A 17,406-nucleotide genomic window follows, 5' to 3' on the forward strand; every position below is an offset into this window, starting at 1 on the left:
CCTATGTTTTAAACCTATTTTAAAGGAAATTCATTTGCTCAGCTTCTAGTAGCTAGTTGATAATCATGGGATTCTTAGCCTTCGTAGGATAATGATATTTCTTCGAATTATAGTAAAATTGCTTGCTCTTACAGGCATTACTCGTTTAATGTGCTATATAGGTCACATAGCCGCACCAATATTCAGCCGTTTCATAGACATCTCGTTTTTAATACAAACGTAGAAACTACACCCCTGAGCCTATCGCTGCTACTTCATCGGCGAGAAACGCTTATTACAGAAAATTTAGACTAAACGAAGGTTCCACCGAGATTCGAACTCGGATCGCTGGATTCAGAGTCCAGAGTGCTAACCGTTACACCATGGAACCAGACAGGAGAATGGGACTCGTAAATACACTTAGCAGTGTTCTGACGTACTTCAGACACTTCCTACTTGCATTTTTTAACCTAATTGACACGATCGAGCATTATAAAACTTAATCTGGGCAATGTTTGCACTTGCAGCCGATGACTGCATTTCCTGTGCGTCTATATGGCAGCGCTGAGTAGCAGTGTGTGGAAACGAAAGACAGGGACGGACGTAAAGCAATCAGTACGAATAAGAAAGTATGCAGAGCCTCTGGTAGCTCAGTTGGTAGAGCGGTGGACTGTAGTGGAGGATTCACAGTTATCCATAGGTCGCTGGTTCAAATCCGGCCCAGAGGACTGTTTTTCTAATCTCAGGAGCAAAGAGGCTCCAGAGCATGCCCACTCGGTCAGAACCTCCCTATGTTTTAAACCTATTTTAAAGGAAATTCATTTGCTCAGCTTCTAGTAGCTAGTTGATAATCATGGGATTCTTAGCCTTCGTAGGATAATGATATTTCTTCGAATTATAGTAAAATTGCTTGCTCTTACAGGCATTACTCGTTTAATGTGCTATATAGGTCACATAGTCGCACCAATATTCAGCCGTTTCATAGACATCTCGTTTTTAATACAAACGTAGAAACTACACCCCTGAGCCTATCGCTGCTACTTCATCGGCGAGAAACGCTTATTACAGAAAATTTAGACTAAACGAAGGTTCCACCGAGATTCGAACTCGGATCGCTGGATTCAGAGTCCAGAGTGCTAACCGTTACACCATGGAACCAGACAGGAGAATGGGACTCGTAAATACACTTAGCAGTGTTCTGACGTACTTCAGACACTTCCTACTTGCATTTTTTAACCTAATTGACACGATCGAGCATTATAAAACTTAATCTGGGCAATGTTTGCACTTGCAGCCGATGACTGCATTTCCTGTGCGTCTATATGGCAGCGCTGAGTAGCAGTGTGTGGAAACGAAAGACAGGGACGGACGTAAAGCAATCAGTACGAATAAGAAAGTATGCAGAGCCTCTGGTAGCTCAGTTGGTAGAGCGGTGGACTGTAGTGGAGGATTCACAGTTATCCATAGGTCGCTGGTTCAAATCCGGCCCAGAGGACTGTTTTTCTAATCTCAGGAGCAAAGAGGCTCCAGAGCATGCCCACTCGGTCTGAACCTCCCTATGTTTTAAACCTATTTTAAAGGAAATTCATTTGCTCAGCTTCTAGTAGCTAGTTGATAATCATGGGATTCTTAGCCTTCGTAGGATAATGATATTTCTTCGAATTATAGTAAAATTGCTTGCTCTTACAGGCATTACTCGTTTAATGTGCTATATAGGTCACATAGTCGCACCAATATTCAGCCGTTTCATAGACATCTCGTTTTTAATACAAACGTAGAAACTACACCCCTGAGCCTATCGCTGCTACTTCATCGGCGAGAAACGCTTATTACAGAAAATTTAGACTAAACGAAGGTTCCACCGAGATTCGAACTCGGATCGCTGGATTCAGAGTCCAGAGTGCTAACCGTTACACCATGGAACCAGACAGGAGAATGGGACTCGTAAATACACTTAGCAGTGTTCTGACGTACTTCAGACACTTCCTACTTGCATTTTTTAACCTAATTGACACGATCGAGCATTATAAAACTTAATCTGGGCAATGTTTGCACTTGCAGCCGATGACTGCATTTCCTGTGCGTCTATATGGCAGCGCTGAGTAGCAGTGTGTGGAAACGAAAGACAGGGACGGACGTAAAGCAATCAGTACGAATAAGAAAGTATGCAGAGCCTCTGGTAGCTCAGTTGGTAGAGCGGTGGACTGTAGTGGAGGATTCACAGTTATCCATAGGTCGCTGGTTCAAATCCGGCCCAGAGGACTGTTTTTCTAATCTCAGGAGCAAAGAGGCTCCAGAGCATGCCCACTCGGTCAGAACCTCCCTATGTTTTAAACCTATTTTAAAGGAAATTCATTTGCTCAGCTTCTAGTAGCTAGTTGATAATCATGGGATTCTTAGCCTTCGTAGGATAATGATATTTCTTCGAATTATAGTAAAATTGCTTGCTCTTACAGGCATTACTCGTTTAATGTGCTATATAGGTCACATAGTCGCACCAATATTCAGCCGTTTCATAGACATCTCGTTTTTAATACAAACGTAGAAACTACACCCCTGAGCCTATCGCTGCTACTTCATCGGCGAGAAACGCTTATTACAGAAAATTTAGACTAAACGAAGGTTCCACCGAGATTCGAACTAGGATCGCTGGATTCAGAGTCCAGAGTGCTAACCGTTACACCATGGAACCAGACAGGAGAATGGGACTCGTAAATACACTTAGCAGTGTTCTGACGTACTTCAGACACTTCCTACTTGCATTTTTTAACCTAATTGACACGATCGAGCATTATAAAACTTAATCTGGGCAATGTTTGCACTTGCAGCCGATGACTGCATTTCCTGTGCGTCTATATGGCAGCGCTGAGTAGCAGTGTGTGGAAACGAAAGACAGGGACGGACGTAAAGCAATCAGTACGAATAAGAAAGTATGCAGAGCCTCTGGTAGCTCAGTTGGTAGAGCGGTGGACTGTAGTGGAGGATTCACAGTTATCCATAGGTCGCTGGTTCAAATCCGGCCCAGAGGACTGTTTTTCTAATCTCAGGAGCAAAGAGGCTCCAGAGCATGCCCACTCGGTCAGAACCTCCCTATGTTTTAAACCTATTTTAAAGGAAATTCATTTGCTCAGCTTCTAGTAGCTAGTTGATAATCATGGGATTCTTAGCCTTCGTAGGATAATGATATTTCTTCGAATTATAGTAAAATTGCTTGCTCTTACAGGCATTACTCGTTTAATGTGCTATATAGGTCACATAGTCGCACCAATATTCAGCCGTTTCATAGACATCTCGTTTTTAATACAAACGTAGAAACTACACCCCTGAGCCTATCGCTGCTACTTCATCGGCGAGAAACGCTTATTACAGAAAATTTAGACTAAACGAAGGTTCCACCGAGATTCGAACTCGGATCGCTGGATTCAGAGTCCAGAGTGCTAACCGTTACACCATGGAACCAGACAGGAGAATGGGACTCGTAAATACACTTAGCAGTGTTCTGACGTACTTCAGACACTTCCTACTTGCATTTTTTAACCTAATTGACACGATCGAGCATTATAAAACTTAATCTGGGCAATGTTTGCACTTGCAGCCGATGACTGCATTTCCTGTGCGTCTATATGGCAGCGCTGAGTAGCAGTGTGTGGAAACGAAAGACAGGGACGGACGTAAAGCAATCAGTACGAATAAGAAAGTATGCAGAGCCTCTGGTAGCTCAGTTGGTAGAGCGGTGGACTGTAGTGGAGGATTCACAGTTATCCATAGGTCGCTGGTTCAAATCCGGCCCAGAGGACTGTTTTTCTAATCTCAGGAGCAAAGAGGCTCCAGAGCATGCCCACTCGGTCAGAACCTCCCTATGTTTTAAACCTATTTTAAAGGAAATTCATTTGCTCAGCTTCTAGTAGCTAGTTGATAATCATGGGATTCTTAGCCTTCGTAGGATAATGATATTTCTTCGAATTATAGTAAAATTGCTTGCTCTTACAGGCATTACTCGTTTAATGTGCTATATAGGTCACATAGTCGCACCAATATTCAGCCGTTTCATAGACATCTCGTTTTTAATACAAACGTAGAAACTACACCCCTGAGCCTATCGCTGCTACTTCATCGGCGAGAAACGCTTATTACAGAAAATTTAGACTAAACGAAGGTTCCACCGAGATTCGAACTCGGATCGCTGGATTCAGAGTCCAGAGTGCTAACCGTTACACCATGGAACCAGACAGGAGAATGGGACTCGTAAATACACTTAGCAGTGTTCTGACGTACTTCAGACACTTCCTACTTGCATTTTTTAACCTAATTGACACGATCGAGCATTATAAAACTTAATCTGGGCAATGTTTGCACTTGCAGCCGATGACTGCATTTCCTGTGCGTCTATATGGCAGCGCTGAGTAGCAGTGTGTGGAAACGAAAGACAGGGACGGACGTAAAGCAATCAGTACGAATAAGAAAGTATGCAGAGCCTCTGGTAGCTCAGTTGGTAGAGCGGTGGACTGTAGTGGAGGATTCACAGTTATCCATAGGTCGCTGGTTCAAATCCGGCCCAGAGGACTGTTTTTCTAATCTCAGGAGCAAAGAGGCTCCAGAGCATGCCCACTCGGTCAGAACCTCCCTATGTTTTAAACCTATTTTAAAGGAAATTCATTTGCTCAGCTTCTAGTAGCTAGTTGATAATCATGGGATTCTTAGCCTTCGTAGGATAATGATATTTCTTCGAATTATAGTAAAATTGCTTGCTCTTACAGGCATTACTCGTTTAATGTGCTATATAGGTCACATAGTCGCACCAATATTCAGCCGTTTCATAGACATCTCGTTTTTAATACAAACGTAGAAACTACACCCCTGAGCCTATCGCTGCTACTTCATCGGCGAGAAACGCTTATTACAGAAAATTTAGACTAAACGAAGGTTCCACCGAGATTCGAACTCGGATCGCTGGATTCAGAGTCCAGAGTGCTAACCGTTACACCATGGAACCAGACAGGAGAATGGGACTCGTAAATACACTTAGCAGTGTTCTGACGTACTTCAGACACTTCCTACTTGCATTTTTTAACCTAATTGACACGATCGAGCATTATAAAACTTAATCTGGGCAATGTTTGCACTTGCAGCCGATGACTGCATTTCCTGTGCGTCTATATGGCAGCGCTGAGTAGCAGTGTGTGGAAACGAAAGACAGGGACGGACGTAAAGCAATCAGTACGAATAAGAAAGTATGCAGAGCCTCTGGTAGCTCAGTTGGTAGAGCGGTGGACTGTAGTGGAGGATTCACAGTTATCCATAGGTCGCTGGTTCAAATCCGGCCCAGAGGACTGTTTTTCTAATCTCAGGAGCAAAGAGGCTCCAGAGCATGCCCACTCGGTCAGAACCTCCCTATGTTTTAAACCTATTTTAAAGGAAATTCATTTGCTCAGCTTCTAGTAGCTAGTTGATAATCATGGGATTCTTAGCCTTCGTAGGATAATGATATTTCTTCGAATTATAGTAAAATTGCTTGCTCTTACAGGCATTACTCGTTTAATGTGCTATATAGGTCACATAGTCGCACCAATATTCAGCCGTTTCATAGACATCTCGTTTTTAATACAAACGTAGAAACTACACCCCTGAGCCTATCGCTGCTACTTCATCGGCGAGAAACGCTTATTACAGAAAATTTAGACTAAACGAAGGTTCCACCGAGATTCGAACTCGGATCGCTGGATTCAGAGTCCAGAGTGCTAACCGTTACACCATGGAACCAGACAGGAGAATGGGACTCGTAAATACACTTAGCAGTGTTCTGACGTACTTCAGACACTTCCTACTTGCATTTTTTAACCTAATTGACACGATCGAGCATTATAAAACTTAATCTGGGCAATGTTTGCACTTGCAGCCGATGACTGCATTTCCTGTGCGTCTATATGGCAGCGCTGAGTAGCAGTGTGTGGAAACGAAAGACAGGGACGGACGTAAAGCAATCAGTACGAATAAGAAAGTATGCAGAGCCTCTGGTAGCTCAGTTGGTAGAGCGGTGGACTGTAGTGGAGGATTCACAGTTATCCATAGGTCGCTGGTTCAAATCCGGCCCAGAGGACTGTTTTTCTAATCTCAGGAGCAAAGAGGCTCCAGAGCATGCCCACTCGGTCAGAACCTCCCTATGTTTTAAACCTATTTTAAAGGAAATTCATTTGCTCAGCTTCTAGTAGCTAGTTGATAATCATGGGATTCTTAGCCTTCGTAGGATAATGATATTTCTTCGAATTATAGTAAAATCGCTTGCTCTTACAGGCATTACTCGTTTAATGTGCTATATAGGTCACATAGTCGCACCAATATTCAGCCGTTTCATAGACATCTCGTTTTTAATACAAACGTAGAAACTACACCCCTGAGCCTATCGCTGCTACTTCATCGGCGAGAAACGCTTATTACAGAAAATTTAGACTAAACGAAGGTTCCACCGAGATTCGAACTCGGATCGCTGGATTCAGAGTCCAGAGTGCTAACCGTTACACCATGGAACCAGACAGGAGAATGGGACTCGTAAATACACTTAGCAGTGTTCTGACGTACTTCAGACACTTCCTACTTGCATTTTTTAACCTAATTGACACGATCGAGCATTATAAAACTTAATCTGGGCAATGTTTGCACTTGCAGCCGATGACTGCATTTCCTGTGCGTCTATATGGCAGCGCTGAGTAGCAGTGTGTGGAAACGAAAGACAGGGACGGACGTAAAGCAATCAGTACGAATAAGAAAGTATGCAGAGCCTCTGGTAGCTCAGTTGGTAGAGCGGTGGACTGTAGTGGAGGATTCACAGTTATCCATAGGTCGCTGGTTCAAATCCGGCCCAGAGGACTGTTTTTCTAATCTCAGGAGCAAAGAGGCTCCAGAGCATGCCCACTCGGTCAGAACCTCCCTATGTTTTAAACCTATTTTAAAGGAAATTCATTTGCTCAGCTTCTAGTAGCTAGTTGATAATCGTGGGATTCTTAGCCTTCGTAGGATAATGATATTTCTTCGAATTATAGTAAAATTGCTTGCTCTTACAGGCATTACTCGTTTAATGTGCTATATAGGTCACATAGTCGCACCAATATTCAGCCGTTTCATAGACATCTCGTTTTTAATACAAACGTAGAAACTACACCCCTGAGCCTATCGCTGCTACTTCATCGGCGAGAAACGCTTATTACAGAAAATTTAGACTAAACGAAGGTTCCACCGAGATTCGAACTCGGATCGCTGGATTCAGAGTCCAGAGTGCTAACCGTTACACCATGGAACCAGACAGGAGAATGGGACTCGTAAATACACTTAGCAGTGTTCTGACGTACTTCAGACACTTCCTACTTGCATTTTTTAACCTAATTGACACGATCGAGCATTATAAAACTTAATCTGGGCAATGTTTGCACTTGCAGCCGATGACTGCATTTCCTGTGCGTCTATATGGCAGCGCTGAGTAGCAGTGTGTGGAAACGAAAGACAGGGACGGACGTAAAGCAATCAGTACGAATAAGAAAGTATGCAGAGCCTCTGGTAGCTCAGTTGGTAGAGCGGTGGACTGTAGTGGAGGATTCACAGTTATCCATAGGTCGCTGGTTCAAATCCGGCCCAGAGGACTGTTTTTCTAATCTCAGGAGCAAAGAGGCTCCAGAGCATGCCCACTCGGTCAGAACCTCCCTATGTTTTAAACCTATTTTAAAGGAAATTCATTTGCTCAGCTTCTAGTAGCTAGTTGATAATCATGGGATTCTTAGCCTTCGTAGGATAATGATATTTCTTCGAATTATAGTAAAATTGCTTGCTCTTACAGGCATTACTCGTTTAATGTGCTATATAGGTCACATAGTCGCACCAATATTCAGCCGTTTCATAGACATCTCGTTTTTAATACAAACGTAGAAACTACACCCCTGAGCCTATCGCTGCTACTTCATCGGCGAGAAACGCTTATTACAGAAAATTTAGACTAAACGAAGGTTCCACCGAGATTCGAACTCGGATCGCTGGATTCAGAGTCCAGAGTGCTAACCGTTACACCATGGAACCAGACAGGAGAATGGGACTCGTAAATACACTTAGCAGTGTTCTGACGTACTTCAGACACTTCCTACTTGCATTTTTTAACCTAATTGACACGATCGAGCATTATAAAACTTAATCTGGGCAATGTTTGCACTTGCAGCCGATGACTGCATTTCCTGTGCGTCTATATGGCAGCGCTGAGTAGCAGTGTGTGGAAACGAAAGACAGGGACGGACGTAAAGCAATCAGTACGAATAAGAAAGTATGCAGAGCCTCTGGTAGCTCAGTTGGTAGAGCGGTGGACTGTAGTGGAGGATTCACAGTTATCCATAGGTCGCTGGTTCAAATCCGGCCCAGAGGACTGTTTTTCTAATCTCAGGAGCAAAGAGGCTCCAGAGCATGCCCACTCGGTCAGAACCTCCCTATGTTTTAAACCTATTTTAAAGGAAATTCATTTGCTCAGCTTCTAGTAGCTAGTTGATAATCATGGGATTCTTAGCCTTCGTAGGATAATGATATTTCTTCGAATTATAGTAAAATTGCTTGCTCTTACAGGCATTACTCGTTTAATGTGCTATATAGGTCACATAGTCGCACCAATATTCAGCCGTTTCATAGACATCTCGTTTTTAATACAAACGTAGAAACTACACCCCTGAGCCTATCGCTGCTACTTCATCATCGAGAAACGCTTATTACAGAAAATTTAGACTAAACGAAGGTTCCACCGAGATTCGAACTCGGATCGCTGGATTCAGAGTCCAGAGTGCTAACCGTTACACCATGGAACCAGACAGGAGAATGGGACTCGTAAATACACTTAGCAGTGTTCTGACGTACTTCAGACACTTCCTACTTGAATTTTTAAACCTAATTGACACGATCGAGCATTATAAAACTTAATCTGGGCAATGTTTGCACTTGCAGCCGATGACTGCATTTCCTGTGCGTCTATATGGCAGCGCTGAGTAGCAGTGTGTGGAAACGAAAGACAGGGACGGACGTAAAGCAATCAGTACGAATAAGAAAGTATGCAGAGCCTCTGGTAGCTCAGTTGGTAGAGCGGTGGACTGTAGTGGAGGATTCACAGTTATCCATAGGTCGCTGGTTCAAATCCGGCCCAGAGGACTGTTTTTCTAATCTCAGGAGCAAAGAGGCTCCAGAGCATGCCCACTCGGTCAGAACCTCCCTATGTTTTAAACCTATTTTAAAGGAAATTCATTTGCTCAGCTTCTAGTAGCTAGTTGATAATCATGGGATTCTTAGCCTTCGTAGGATAATGATATTTCTTCGAATTATAGTAAAATTGCTTGCTCTTACAGGCATTACTCGTTTAATGTGCTATATAGGTCACATAGTCGCACCAATATTCAGCCGTTTCATAGACATCTCGTTTTTAATACAAACGTAGAAACTACACCCCTGAGCCTATCGCTGCTACTTCATCGGCGAGAAACGCTTATTACAGAAAATTTAGACTAAACGAAGGTTCCACCGAGATTCGAACTCGGATCGCTGGATTCAGAGTCCATAGTGCTAACCGTTACACCATGGAACCAGACAGGAGAATGGGACTCGTAAATACACTTAGCAGTGTTCTGACGTACTTCAGACACTTCCTACTTGCATTTTTTAACCTAATTGACACGATCGAGCATTATAAAACTTAATCTGGGCAATGTTTGCACTTGCAGCCGATGACTGCATTTCCTGTGCGTCTATATGGCAGCGCTGAGTAGCAGTGTGTGGAAACGAAAGACAGGGACGGACGTAAAGCAATCAGTACGAATAAGAAAGTATGCAGAGCCTCTGGTAGCTCAGTTGGTAGAGCGGTGGACTGTAGTGGAGGATTCACAGTTATCCATAGGTCGCTGGTTCAAATCCGGCCCAGAGGACTGTTTTTCTAATCTCAGGAGCAAAGAGGCTCCAGAGCATGCCCACTCGGTCAGAACCTCCCTATGTTTTAAACCTATTTTAAAGGAAATTCATTTGCTCAGCTTCTAGTAGCTAGTTGATAATCATGGGATTCTTAGCCTTCGTAGGATAATGATATTTCTTCGAATTATAGTAAAATTGCTTGCTCTTACAGGCATTACTCGTTTAATGTGCTATATAGGTCACATAGTCGCACCAATATTCAGCCGTTTCATAGACATCTCGTTTTTAATACAAACGTAGAAACTACACCCCTGAGCCTATCGCTGCTACTTCATCGGCGAGAAACGCTTATTACAGAAAATTTAGACTAAACGAAGGTTCCACCGAGATTCGAACTCGGATCGCTGGATTCAGAGTCCAGAGTGCTAACCGTTACACCATGGAACCAGACAGGAGAATGGGACTCGTAAATACACTTAGCAGTGTTCTGACGTACTTCAGACACTTCCTACTTGCATTTTTTAACCTAATTGACACGATCGAGCATTATAAAACTTAATCTGGGCAATGTTTGCACTTGCAGCCGATGACTGCATTTCCTGTGCGTCTATATGGCAGCGCTGAGTAGCAGTGTGTGGAAACGAAAGACAGGGACGGACGTAAAGCAATCAGTACGAATAAGAAAGCATGCAGAGCCTCTGGTAGCTCAGTTGGTAGAGCGGTGGACTGTAGTGGAGGATTCACAGTTATCCATAGGTCGCTGGTTCAAATCCGGCCCAGAGGACTGTTTTTCTAATCTCAGGAGCAAAGAGGCTCCAGAGCATGCCCACTCGGTCAGAACCTCCCTATGTTTTAAACCTATTTTAAAGGAAATTCATTTGCTCAGCTTCTAGTAGCTAGTTGATAATCATGGGATTCTTAGCCTTCGTAGGATAATGATATTTCTTCGAATTATAGTAAAATTGCTTGCTCTTACAGGCATTACTCGTTTAATGTGCTATATAGGTCACATAGTCGCACCAATATTCAGCCGTTTCATAGACATCTCGTTTTTAATACAAACGTAGAAACTACACCCCTGAGCCTATCGCTGCTACTTCATCGGCGAGAAACGCTTATTACAGAAAATTTAGACTAAACGAAGGTTCCACCGAGATTCGAACTCGGATTGCTGGATTCAGAGTCCAGAGTGCTAACCGTTACACCATGGAACCAGACAGGAGAACGGGACTCGTAAATACACTTAGCAGTGTTCTGACGTACTTCAGACACTTCCTACTTGCATTTTTTAACCTAATTGACACGATCGAGCATTATAAAACTTAATCTGGGCAATGTTTGCACTTGCAGCCGATGACTGCATTTCCTGTGCGTCTATATGGCAGCGCTGAGTAGCAGTGTGTGGAAACGAAAGACAGGGACGGACGTAAAGCAATCAGTACGAATAAGAAAGTATGCAGAGCCTCTGGTAGCTCAGTTGGTAGAGCGGTGGACTGTAGTGGAGGATTCACAGTTATCCATAGGTCGCTGGTTCAAATCCGGCCCAGAGGACTGTTTTTCTAATCTCAGGAGCAAAGAGGCTCCAGAGCATGCCCACTCGGTCAGAACCTCCCTATGTTTTAAACCTATTTTAAAGGAAATTCATTTGCTCAGCTTCTAGTAGCTAGTTGATAATCATGGGATTCTTAGCCTTCGTAGGATAATGATATTTCTTCGAATTATAGTAAAATTGCTTGCTCTTACAGGCATTACTCGTTTAATGTGCTATATAGGTCACATAGTCGCACCAATATTCAGCCGTTTCATAGACATCTCGTTTTTAATACAAACGTAGAAACTACACCCCTGAGCCTATCGCTGCTACTTCATCGGCGAGAAACGCTTATTACAGAAAATTTAGACTAAACGAAGGTTCCACCGAGATTCGAACTCGGATCGCTGGATTCAGAGTCCAGAGTGCTAACCGTTACACCATGGAACCAGACAGGAGAATGGGACTCGTAAATACACTTAGCAGTGTTCTGACGTACTTCACACACTTCCTACTTGCATTTTTTAACCTAATTGACACGATCGAGCATTATAAAACTTAATCTGGGCAATGTTTGCACTTGCAGCCGATGACTGCATTTCCTGTGCGTCTATATGGCAGCGCTGAGTAGCAGTGTGTGGAAACGAAAGACAGGGACGGACGTAAAGCAATCAGTACGAATAAGAAAGTATGCAGAGCCTCTGGTAGCTCAGTTGGTAGAGCGGTGGACTGTAGTGGAGGATTCACAGTTATCCATAGGTCGCTGGTTCAAATCCGGCCCAGAGGACTGTTTTTCTAATCTCAGGAGCAAAGAGGCTCCAGAGCATGCCCACTCGGTCAGAACCTCCCTATGTTTTAAACCTATTTTAAAGGAAATTCATTTGCTCAGCTTCTAGTAGCTAGTTGATAATCATGGGATTCTTAGCCTTCGTAGGATAATGATATTTCTTCGAATTATAGTAAAATTGCTTGCTCTTACAGGCATTACTCGTTTAATGTGCTATATAGGTCACATAGTCGCACCAATATTCAGCCGTTTCATAGACATCTCGTTTTTAATACAAACGTAGAAACTACACCCCTGAGCCTATCGCTGCTACTTCATCGGCGAGAAACGCTTATTACAGAAAATTTAGACTAAACGAAGGTTCCACCGAGATTCGAACTCGGATCGCTGGATTCAGAGTCCAGAGTGCTAACCGTTACACCATGGAACCAGACAGGAGAATGGGACTCGTAAATACACTTAGCAGTGTTCTGACGGACTTCAGACACTTCCTACTTGCATTTTTTAACCTAATTGACACGATCGAGCATTATAAAACTTAATCTGGGCAATGTTTGCACTTGCAGCCGATGACTGCATTTCCTGTGCGTCTATATGGCAGCGCTGAGTAGCAGTGTGTGGAAACGAAAGACAGGGACGGACGTAAAGCAATCAGTACGAATAAGAAAGTATGCAGAGCCTCTGGTAGCTCAGTTGGTAGAGCGGTGGACTGTAGTGGAGGATTCACAGTTATCCATAGGTCGCTGGTTCAAATCCGGCCCAGAGGACTGTTTTTCTAATCTCAGGAGCAAAGAGGCTCCAGAGCATGCCCACTCGGTCAGAACCTCCCTATGTTTTAAACCTATTTTAAAGGAAATTCATTTTCTCAGCTTCTAGTAGCTAGTTGATAATCATGGGATTCTTAGCCTTCGTAGGATAATGATATTTCTTCGAATTATAGTAAAATTGCTTGCTCTTACAGGCATTACTCGTTTAATGTGCTATATAGGTCACATAGTCGCACCAATATTCAGCCGTTTCATAGACATCTCGTTTTTAATACAAACGTAGAAACTACACCCCTGAGCCTATCGCTGCTACTTCATCGGCGAGAAACGCTTATTACAGAAAATTTAGACTAAACGAAGGTTCCACCGAGATTCGAACTCGGATCGCTGGATTCAGAGTCCAGAGTGCTAACCGTTACACCATGGAACCAGACAGGAGAATGGGACTCGTAAATACAGTTAGCAGTGTTCTGACGTACTTCAGACACTTCCTACTTGCATTTTTTAACCTAATTGACACGATCGAGCATTATAAAACTTAATCTGGGCAATGTTTGCACTTGCAGCCGATGACTGCATTTCCTGTGCGTCTATATGGCAGCGCTGAGTAGCAGTGTGTGGAAACGAAAGACAGGGACGGACGTAAAGCAATCAGTACGAATAAGAAAGTATGCAGAGCCTCTGGTAGCTCAGTTGGTAGAGCGGTGGACTGTAGTGGAGGATTCACAGTTATCCATCGGTCGCTGGTTCAAATCCGGCCCAGAGGACTGTTTTTCTAATCTCAGGAGCAAAGAGGCTCCAGAGCATGCCCACTCGGTCAGAACCTCCCTATGTTTTAAACCTATTTTAAAGGAAATTCATTTGCTCAGCTTCTAGTAGCTAGTTGATAATCATGGGATTCTTAGCCTTCGTAGGATAATGATATTTCTTCGAATTATAGTAAAATTGCTTGCTCTTACAGGCATTACTCGTTTAATGTGCTATATAGGTCACATAGTCGCATCAATATTCAGCCGTTTCATAGACATCTCGTTTTTAATACAAACGTAGAAACTACACCCCTGAGCCTATCGCTGCTACTTCATCGGCGAGAAACGCTTATTACAGAAAATTTAGACTAAACGAAGGTTCCACCGAGATTCGAACTCGGATCGCTGGATTCAGAGTCCAGAGTGCTAACCGTTACACCATGGAACCAGACAGGAGAATGGGACTCGTAAATACACTTAGCAGTGTTCTGACGTACTTCAGACACTTCCTACTTGCATTTTTTAACCTAATTGACACGATCGAGCATTATAAAACTTAATCTGGGCAATGTTTGCACTTGCAGCCGATGACTGCATTTCCTGTGCGTCTATATGGCAGCGCTGAGTAGCAGTGTGTGGAAACGAAAGACAGGGACGGACGTAAAGCAATCAGTACGAATAAGAAAGTATGCAGAGCCTCTGGTAGCTCAGTTGGTAGAGCGGTGGACTGTAGTGGAGGATTCACAGTTATCCATAGGTCGCTGGTTCAAATCCGGCCCAGAGGACTGTTTTTCTAATCTCAGGAGCAAAGAGGCTCCAGAGCATGCCCACTCGGTCAGAACCTCTCTATGTTTTAAACCTATTTTAAAGGAAAATCATTTGCTCAGCTTCTAGTAGCTAGTTGATAATCATGGGATTCTTAGCCTTCGTAGGATAATGATATTTCTTCGAATTATAGTAAAATTGCTTGCTCTTACAGGCATTACTCGTTTAATGTGCTATATAGGTCACATAGTCGCACCAATATTCAGCCGTTTCATAGACATCTCGTTTTTAATACAAACGTAGAAACTACACCCCTGAGCCTATCGCTGCTACTTCATCGGCGAGAAACGCTTATTACAGAAAATTTAGACTAAACGAAGGTTCCACCGAGATTCGAACTCGGATCGCTGGATTCAGAGTCCAGAGTGCTAACCGTTACACCATGGAACCAGACAGGAGAATGGGACTCGTAAATACACTTAGCAGTGTTCTGACGTACTTCAGACACTTCCTACTTGCATTTTTTAACCTAATTGACACGATCGAGCATTATAAAACTTAATCTGGGCAATGTTTGCACTTGCAGCCGATGACTGCATTTCCTGTGCGTCTATATGGCAGCGCTGAGTAGCAGTGTGTGGAAACGAAAGACAGGGACGGACGTAAAGCAATCAGTACGAATAAGAAAGTATGCAGAGCCTCTGGTAGCTCAGTTGGTAGAGCGGTGGACTGTAGTGGAGGATTCACAGTTATCCATAGGTCGCTGGTTCAAATCCGGCCCAGAGGACTGTTTTTCTAATCTCAGGAGCAAAGAGGCTCCAGAGCATGCCCACTCGGTCAGAACCTCCCTATGTTTTAAACCTATTTTAAAGGAAATTCATTTGCTCAGCTTCTAGTAGCTAGTTGATAATCATGGGATTCTTAGCCTTCGTAGGATAATGATATTTCTTCGAATTATAGTAAAATTGCTTGCTCTTACAGGCATTACTCGTTTAATGTGCTATATAGGTCACATAGTCGCACCAATATTCAGCCGTTTCATAGACATCTCGTTTTTAATACAAACGTAGAAACTACACCCCTGAGCCTATCGCTGCTACTTCATCGGCGAGAAACGCTTATTACAGAAAATTTAGACTAAACGAAGGTTCCACCGAGATTCGAACTCGGATCGCTGGATTCAGAGTCCAGAGTGCTAACCGTTACACCATGGAACCAGACAGGAGAATGGGACTCGTAAATACACTTAGCAGTGTTCTGACGTACTTCAGACACTTCCTACTTGCATTTTTTAACCTAATTGACACGATCGAGCATTATAAAACTTAATCTGGGCAATGTTTGCACTTGCAGCCGATGACTGCATTTCCTGTGCGTCTATATGGCAGCGCTGAGTAGCAGTGTGTGGAAACGAAAGACAGGGACGGACGTAAAGCAATCAGTACGAATAAGAAAGTATGCAGAGCCTCTGGTAGCTCAGTTGGTAGAGCGGTGGACTGTAGTGGAGGATTCACAGTTATCCATAGGTCGCTGGTTCAAATCCGGCCCAGAGGACTGTTTTTCTAATCTCAGGAGCAAAGAGGCTCCAGAGCATGCCCACTCGGTCAGAACCTCCCTATGTTTTAAACCTATTTTAAAGGAAATTCATTTGCTCAGCTTCTAGTAGCTAGTTGATAATCATGGGATTCTTAGCCTTCGTAGGATAATGATATTTCTTCGAATTATAGTAAAATTGCTTGCTCTTACAGGCATTACTCGTTTAATGTGCTATATAGGTCACATAGTCGCACCAATATTCAGCCGTTTCATAGACATCTCGTTTTTAATACAAACGTAGAAACTACACCCCTGAGCCTATCGCTGCTACTTCATCGGCGAGAAACGCTTATTACAGAAAATTTAGACTAAACGAAGGTTCCACCGAGATTCGAACTCGGATCGCTGGATTCAGAGTCCAGAGCGCTAACCGTTACACCATGGAACCAGACAGGAGAATGGGACTCGTAAATACACTTAGCAGTGTTCTGACGTACTTCAGACACTTCCTACTTGCATTTTTTAACCTAATTGACACGATCGAGCATTATAAAACTTAATCTGGGCAATGTTTGCACTTGCAGCCGATGACTGCATTTCCTGTGCGTCTATATGGCAGCGCTGAGTAGCAGTGTGTGGAAACGAAAGACAGGGACGGACGTAAAGCAATCAGTACGAATAAGAAAGTATGCAGAGCCTCTGGTAGCTCAGTTGGTAGAGCGGTGGACTGTAGTGGAGGATTCACAGTTATCCATAGGTCGCTGGTTCAAATCCGGCCCAGAGGACTGTTTTTCTAATCTCAGGAGCAAAGAGGCTCCAGAGCATGCCCACTCGGTCAGAACCTCCCTATGTTTTAAACCTATTTTAAAGGAAATTCATTTGCTCAGCTTCTAGTAGCTAGTTGATAATCATGGGATTCTTAGCCTTCGTAGGATAATGATATTTCTTCGAATTATAGTAAAATTGCTTGCTCTTACAGGCATTACTCGTTTAATGTGCTATATAGGTCACATAGTCGCACCAATATTCAGCCGTTTCATAGACATCTCGTTTTTAATACAAACGTAGAAACTACACCCCTGAGCCTATCGCTGCTACTTCATCGGCGAGAAACGCTTATTACAGAAAATTTAGACTAAACGAAGGTTCCACCGAGATTCGAACTCGGATCGCTGGATTCAGAGTCCAGAGTGCTAACCGTTACACCATGGAACCAGACAGGAGAATGGGACTCGTAAATACACTTAGCAGTGTTCTGACGTACTTCACACACTTCCTACTTGCATTTTTTAACCTAATTGACACGATCGAGCATTATAAAACTTAATCTGGGCAATGTTTGCACTTGCAGCCGATGACTGCATTTCCTGTGCGTCT

General features: G+C 43.3%; 45 non-coding genes across 45 annotated transcripts; 22 read left to right on the forward strand and 23 right to left on the reverse strand.

Annotated features, from left to right (window-relative positions):
• Positions 1-298: 298 nt before the first annotated feature.
• On the reverse strand, positions 299-370 carry Trnaq-cug (transfer RNA glutamine (anticodon CUG)). The gene has a single exon. It is a non-coding gene; the product is annotated as a tRNA-Gln (tRNA).
• A 248-nt stretch (positions 371-618) lies between these two features.
• Trnay-gua (transfer RNA tyrosine (anticodon GUA)) lies at positions 619-707 on the forward strand. Its single transcript is given in 2 exon segments — positions 619-655; positions 672-707. It is a non-coding gene; the product is annotated as a tRNA-Tyr (tRNA).
• Positions 708-1,065: 358 nt separating this feature from the next.
• Positions 1,066-1,137, reverse strand: Trnaq-cug (transfer RNA glutamine (anticodon CUG)). The gene has a single exon. It is a non-coding gene; the product is annotated as a tRNA-Gln (tRNA).
• Positions 1,138-1,385: 248 nt separating this feature from the next.
• Positions 1,386-1,474, forward strand: Trnay-gua (transfer RNA tyrosine (anticodon GUA)). Its single transcript is given in 2 exon segments — positions 1,386-1,422; positions 1,439-1,474. It is a non-coding gene; the product is annotated as a tRNA-Tyr (tRNA).
• A 358-nt stretch (positions 1,475-1,832) lies between these two features.
• On the reverse strand, positions 1,833-1,904 carry Trnaq-cug (transfer RNA glutamine (anticodon CUG)). The gene has a single exon. It is a non-coding gene; the product is annotated as a tRNA-Gln (tRNA).
• Positions 1,905-2,152: 248 nt separating this feature from the next.
• Positions 2,153-2,241, forward strand: Trnay-gua (transfer RNA tyrosine (anticodon GUA)). The gene is given in 2 exon segments: positions 2,153-2,189; positions 2,206-2,241. It is a non-coding gene; the product is annotated as a tRNA-Tyr (tRNA).
• Positions 2,242-2,599: 358 nt separating this feature from the next.
• On the reverse strand, positions 2,600-2,671 carry Trnaq-cug (transfer RNA glutamine (anticodon CUG)). The gene has a single exon. It is a non-coding gene; the product is annotated as a tRNA-Gln (tRNA).
• Positions 2,672-2,919: 248 nt separating this feature from the next.
• Trnay-gua (transfer RNA tyrosine (anticodon GUA)) lies at positions 2,920-3,008 on the forward strand. Its single transcript is given in 2 exon segments — positions 2,920-2,956; positions 2,973-3,008. It is a non-coding gene; the product is annotated as a tRNA-Tyr (tRNA).
• Positions 3,009-3,366: 358 nt separating this feature from the next.
• Trnaq-cug (transfer RNA glutamine (anticodon CUG)) lies at positions 3,367-3,438 on the reverse strand. The gene has a single exon. It is a non-coding gene; the product is annotated as a tRNA-Gln (tRNA).
• Positions 3,439-3,686: 248 nt separating this feature from the next.
• Trnay-gua (transfer RNA tyrosine (anticodon GUA)) lies at positions 3,687-3,775 on the forward strand. Its single transcript is given in 2 exon segments — positions 3,687-3,723; positions 3,740-3,775. It is a non-coding gene; the product is annotated as a tRNA-Tyr (tRNA).
• Positions 3,776-4,133: 358 nt separating this feature from the next.
• Trnaq-cug (transfer RNA glutamine (anticodon CUG)) lies at positions 4,134-4,205 on the reverse strand. Its single transcript has one exon. It is a non-coding gene; the product is annotated as a tRNA-Gln (tRNA).
• Positions 4,206-4,453: 248 nt separating this feature from the next.
• On the forward strand, positions 4,454-4,542 carry Trnay-gua (transfer RNA tyrosine (anticodon GUA)). Its single transcript is given in 2 exon segments — positions 4,454-4,490; positions 4,507-4,542. It is a non-coding gene; the product is annotated as a tRNA-Tyr (tRNA).
• A 358-nt stretch (positions 4,543-4,900) lies between these two features.
• Trnaq-cug (transfer RNA glutamine (anticodon CUG)) lies at positions 4,901-4,972 on the reverse strand. Its single transcript has one exon. It is a non-coding gene; the product is annotated as a tRNA-Gln (tRNA).
• Positions 4,973-5,220: 248 nt separating this feature from the next.
• Trnay-gua (transfer RNA tyrosine (anticodon GUA)) lies at positions 5,221-5,309 on the forward strand. Its single transcript is given in 2 exon segments — positions 5,221-5,257; positions 5,274-5,309. It is a non-coding gene; the product is annotated as a tRNA-Tyr (tRNA).
• A 358-nt stretch (positions 5,310-5,667) lies between these two features.
• Positions 5,668-5,739, reverse strand: Trnaq-cug (transfer RNA glutamine (anticodon CUG)). Its single transcript has one exon. It is a non-coding gene; the product is annotated as a tRNA-Gln (tRNA).
• Positions 5,740-5,987: 248 nt separating this feature from the next.
• Positions 5,988-6,076, forward strand: Trnay-gua (transfer RNA tyrosine (anticodon GUA)). The gene is given in 2 exon segments: positions 5,988-6,024; positions 6,041-6,076. It is a non-coding gene; the product is annotated as a tRNA-Tyr (tRNA).
• A 358-nt stretch (positions 6,077-6,434) lies between these two features.
• Trnaq-cug (transfer RNA glutamine (anticodon CUG)) lies at positions 6,435-6,506 on the reverse strand. The gene has a single exon. It is a non-coding gene; the product is annotated as a tRNA-Gln (tRNA).
• A 248-nt stretch (positions 6,507-6,754) lies between these two features.
• Trnay-gua (transfer RNA tyrosine (anticodon GUA)) lies at positions 6,755-6,843 on the forward strand. The gene is given in 2 exon segments: positions 6,755-6,791; positions 6,808-6,843. It is a non-coding gene; the product is annotated as a tRNA-Tyr (tRNA).
• A 358-nt stretch (positions 6,844-7,201) lies between these two features.
• Trnaq-cug (transfer RNA glutamine (anticodon CUG)) lies at positions 7,202-7,273 on the reverse strand. Its single transcript has one exon. It is a non-coding gene; the product is annotated as a tRNA-Gln (tRNA).
• A 248-nt stretch (positions 7,274-7,521) lies between these two features.
• Positions 7,522-7,610, forward strand: Trnay-gua (transfer RNA tyrosine (anticodon GUA)). The gene is given in 2 exon segments: positions 7,522-7,558; positions 7,575-7,610. It is a non-coding gene; the product is annotated as a tRNA-Tyr (tRNA).
• A 358-nt stretch (positions 7,611-7,968) lies between these two features.
• Trnaq-cug (transfer RNA glutamine (anticodon CUG)) lies at positions 7,969-8,040 on the reverse strand. The gene has a single exon. It is a non-coding gene; the product is annotated as a tRNA-Gln (tRNA).
• Positions 8,041-8,288: 248 nt separating this feature from the next.
• Trnay-gua (transfer RNA tyrosine (anticodon GUA)) lies at positions 8,289-8,377 on the forward strand. Its single transcript is given in 2 exon segments — positions 8,289-8,325; positions 8,342-8,377. It is a non-coding gene; the product is annotated as a tRNA-Tyr (tRNA).
• A 358-nt stretch (positions 8,378-8,735) lies between these two features.
• Trnaq-cug (transfer RNA glutamine (anticodon CUG)) lies at positions 8,736-8,807 on the reverse strand. Its single transcript has one exon. It is a non-coding gene; the product is annotated as a tRNA-Gln (tRNA).
• Positions 8,808-9,055: 248 nt separating this feature from the next.
• Trnay-gua (transfer RNA tyrosine (anticodon GUA)) lies at positions 9,056-9,144 on the forward strand. Its single transcript is given in 2 exon segments — positions 9,056-9,092; positions 9,109-9,144. It is a non-coding gene; the product is annotated as a tRNA-Tyr (tRNA).
• A 358-nt stretch (positions 9,145-9,502) lies between these two features.
• On the reverse strand, positions 9,503-9,574 carry Trnaq-cug (transfer RNA glutamine (anticodon CUG)). The gene has a single exon. It is a non-coding gene; the product is annotated as a tRNA-Gln (tRNA).
• Positions 9,575-9,822: 248 nt separating this feature from the next.
• Trnay-gua (transfer RNA tyrosine (anticodon GUA)) lies at positions 9,823-9,911 on the forward strand. Its single transcript is given in 2 exon segments — positions 9,823-9,859; positions 9,876-9,911. It is a non-coding gene; the product is annotated as a tRNA-Tyr (tRNA).
• A 358-nt stretch (positions 9,912-10,269) lies between these two features.
• Trnaq-cug (transfer RNA glutamine (anticodon CUG)) lies at positions 10,270-10,341 on the reverse strand. The gene has a single exon. It is a non-coding gene; the product is annotated as a tRNA-Gln (tRNA).
• Positions 10,342-10,589: 248 nt separating this feature from the next.
• On the forward strand, positions 10,590-10,678 carry Trnay-gua (transfer RNA tyrosine (anticodon GUA)). Its single transcript is given in 2 exon segments — positions 10,590-10,626; positions 10,643-10,678. It is a non-coding gene; the product is annotated as a tRNA-Tyr (tRNA).
• A 358-nt stretch (positions 10,679-11,036) lies between these two features.
• On the reverse strand, positions 11,037-11,108 carry Trnaq-cug (transfer RNA glutamine (anticodon CUG)). The gene has a single exon. It is a non-coding gene; the product is annotated as a tRNA-Gln (tRNA).
• A 248-nt stretch (positions 11,109-11,356) lies between these two features.
• Positions 11,357-11,445, forward strand: Trnay-gua (transfer RNA tyrosine (anticodon GUA)). Its single transcript is given in 2 exon segments — positions 11,357-11,393; positions 11,410-11,445. It is a non-coding gene; the product is annotated as a tRNA-Tyr (tRNA).
• Positions 11,446-11,803: 358 nt separating this feature from the next.
• On the reverse strand, positions 11,804-11,875 carry Trnaq-cug (transfer RNA glutamine (anticodon CUG)). Its single transcript has one exon. It is a non-coding gene; the product is annotated as a tRNA-Gln (tRNA).
• Positions 11,876-12,123: 248 nt separating this feature from the next.
• Positions 12,124-12,212, forward strand: Trnay-gua (transfer RNA tyrosine (anticodon GUA)). The gene is given in 2 exon segments: positions 12,124-12,160; positions 12,177-12,212. It is a non-coding gene; the product is annotated as a tRNA-Tyr (tRNA).
• Positions 12,213-12,570: 358 nt separating this feature from the next.
• Positions 12,571-12,642, reverse strand: Trnaq-cug (transfer RNA glutamine (anticodon CUG)). The gene has a single exon. It is a non-coding gene; the product is annotated as a tRNA-Gln (tRNA).
• Positions 12,643-12,890: 248 nt separating this feature from the next.
• Trnay-gua (transfer RNA tyrosine (anticodon GUA)) lies at positions 12,891-12,979 on the forward strand. The gene is given in 2 exon segments: positions 12,891-12,927; positions 12,944-12,979. It is a non-coding gene; the product is annotated as a tRNA-Tyr (tRNA).
• Positions 12,980-13,337: 358 nt separating this feature from the next.
• On the reverse strand, positions 13,338-13,409 carry Trnaq-cug (transfer RNA glutamine (anticodon CUG)). Its single transcript has one exon. It is a non-coding gene; the product is annotated as a tRNA-Gln (tRNA).
• Positions 13,410-13,657: 248 nt separating this feature from the next.
• Trnay-gua (transfer RNA tyrosine (anticodon GUA)) lies at positions 13,658-13,746 on the forward strand. Its single transcript is given in 2 exon segments — positions 13,658-13,694; positions 13,711-13,746. It is a non-coding gene; the product is annotated as a tRNA-Tyr (tRNA).
• A 358-nt stretch (positions 13,747-14,104) lies between these two features.
• Positions 14,105-14,176, reverse strand: Trnaq-cug (transfer RNA glutamine (anticodon CUG)). The gene has a single exon. It is a non-coding gene; the product is annotated as a tRNA-Gln (tRNA).
• Positions 14,177-14,424: 248 nt separating this feature from the next.
• Positions 14,425-14,513, forward strand: Trnay-gua (transfer RNA tyrosine (anticodon GUA)). Its single transcript is given in 2 exon segments — positions 14,425-14,461; positions 14,478-14,513. It is a non-coding gene; the product is annotated as a tRNA-Tyr (tRNA).
• Positions 14,514-14,871: 358 nt separating this feature from the next.
• Trnaq-cug (transfer RNA glutamine (anticodon CUG)) lies at positions 14,872-14,943 on the reverse strand. The gene has a single exon. It is a non-coding gene; the product is annotated as a tRNA-Gln (tRNA).
• A 248-nt stretch (positions 14,944-15,191) lies between these two features.
• Trnay-gua (transfer RNA tyrosine (anticodon GUA)) lies at positions 15,192-15,280 on the forward strand. Its single transcript is given in 2 exon segments — positions 15,192-15,228; positions 15,245-15,280. It is a non-coding gene; the product is annotated as a tRNA-Tyr (tRNA).
• Positions 15,281-15,638: 358 nt separating this feature from the next.
• On the reverse strand, positions 15,639-15,710 carry Trnaq-cug (transfer RNA glutamine (anticodon CUG)). Its single transcript has one exon. It is a non-coding gene; the product is annotated as a tRNA-Gln (tRNA).
• A 248-nt stretch (positions 15,711-15,958) lies between these two features.
• Trnay-gua (transfer RNA tyrosine (anticodon GUA)) lies at positions 15,959-16,047 on the forward strand. Its single transcript is given in 2 exon segments — positions 15,959-15,995; positions 16,012-16,047. It is a non-coding gene; the product is annotated as a tRNA-Tyr (tRNA).
• A 358-nt stretch (positions 16,048-16,405) lies between these two features.
• Positions 16,406-16,477, reverse strand: Trnaq-cug (transfer RNA glutamine (anticodon CUG)). The gene has a single exon. It is a non-coding gene; the product is annotated as a tRNA-Gln (tRNA).
• A 248-nt stretch (positions 16,478-16,725) lies between these two features.
• Trnay-gua (transfer RNA tyrosine (anticodon GUA)) lies at positions 16,726-16,814 on the forward strand. Its single transcript is given in 2 exon segments — positions 16,726-16,762; positions 16,779-16,814. It is a non-coding gene; the product is annotated as a tRNA-Tyr (tRNA).
• Positions 16,815-17,172: 358 nt separating this feature from the next.
• On the reverse strand, positions 17,173-17,244 carry Trnaq-cug (transfer RNA glutamine (anticodon CUG)). Its single transcript has one exon. It is a non-coding gene; the product is annotated as a tRNA-Gln (tRNA).
• Between the last annotated feature and the right edge of the window lie 162 nt (positions 17,245-17,406).

The sequence above is a fragment of the Schistocerca serialis genome, chromosome 2, assembly GCF_023864345.2.
Source record: "Schistocerca serialis cubense isolate TAMUIC-IGC-003099 chromosome 2, iqSchSeri2.2, whole genome shotgun sequence".
NCBI classification, from domain to species: Eukaryota; Metazoa; Arthropoda; class Insecta; order Orthoptera; family Acrididae; genus Schistocerca; species Schistocerca serialis.